We start from the raw sequence: 1,382 nt of genomic DNA on the forward strand, positions 1-1,382 counted from the left end.
TTCAGATTCTTCAAGCTCCAACAACTGTGTCTCAGATGCCACTGATGAACACCTGAGCGCTCTCCTGCGGCTTCTAACAACCGCGTTCCTGAGCATTTGGGGCTTGTGCACGCAGCAGTGACCTCAGCTGTCTCCAGGCAGCATCTCCATACCGAATACCTGAGCCCATTCTTTCTGGGTCCAGCTCGCCTGATCCAATTTTGTTAAGTATTTTTCTTGCACACTGTACAGAAGCCTCTTCCACATTCTCCCCTGTTAGTGCACTTGTCTCCGAACACATCAGCTCATTTTCTTGAGCAAATCTGGAGGCTTCTGAGTACGTAACTTCGCGATCTGCATCCGGGTCCTTCTTGTTTCCACAGAGGTTGACCACAGTGTTCTGACTCGCTAGCATTCTGGCCTGTTAACCAATTAGGAAGCGCGTTGGAGGTTTCTAGGCTGGTGATGCTGCAGACAAGGAGAGCTCCGGCTGCGCCTCTGCAATGACAGACCTGAATCGTGCTTGTCCCGCTGTGTCCCGTATTTGTAACTTTACATATTTACCACCACCATTTATTATCTTTGAACCAAACTACACTCCTATTGTATGATTTGAGTCATCTTTGAATTTGTTTTCAATAAACTGATGAAGTAAGCAAGATTTGCCAGTTCCTGCATTTCCAATAACCAAGAACGTAAACAAAAAATCGTAGGTTTCGGACATGGCCGTCCGCGGCACCTTGGGAGCGGCCGCCTCTCGCCGCAGCGGCTGCAGCTCCGCGGGTCGGGAGCCTCGTCTGGGTCGGGAACGGCGTGGGGCGGGGCGGGACCGGAGGGGGGCGGGACCCAGCCGGTCCCCACGGCAACCGCCGGCCTCCCGCGGCTGTGGCCCCGCCCAATATCCCTCTCCAGTTGAGTGACTTTTCCATCCTCATGAAAGATGTTTTCATCCTCACATTGATTTAGCTTTTCTGACATTTTTAAGAGGCCCTTCAGTCTGCAGGAATGTACAGAATGAGAAAGTCAAGTTTTTTAAGAGTAAATAATAATTGTTTAAACAGATATCACGTTCTAGCATAGAAAAGAAACACATCCATAAATTATAATCCTCTCTCATTTATTTCAGTCTAACATTGTTTGAAAACATTCTAACAAAATTATAATATAATCTGAGGTAAATAATAGGTAGAAAAAGTTCACGACATATGTGGCAGAAAAAGAGTTAATATTGTAACCACACCCAGAGTTCTTACAAATAAATACTTAATATCCATTTTAGTATAGTACCTTACTATAAACATTAGCCTATTAGTAAATATTAGCTATAATCCAGAGATCAATATCGCAGGTGAAGAAGCAAAGCTGACTTAGGTATGAATTTTTGAAAAAGACACAAAAAATAC

The 1,382-nt window shown here is 45.0% G+C and overlaps 1 pseudogene; it reads right to left on the reverse strand.

Moving 5' to 3' along the window:
* Positions 1-6: 6 nt before the first annotated feature.
* Positions 7-706, reverse strand: LOC105822297 (annotated as a pseudogene).
* Between the last annotated feature and the right edge of the window lie 676 nt (positions 707-1,382).

Source organism: Propithecus coquereli, unplaced genomic scaffold (genome assembly GCF_000956105.1).
Source record: "Propithecus coquereli isolate 6110/MARCELLA unplaced genomic scaffold, Pcoq_1.0 Scaffold60, whole genome shotgun sequence".
NCBI lineage: Eukaryota > Metazoa > Chordata > Mammalia > Primates > Indriidae > Propithecus > Propithecus coquereli.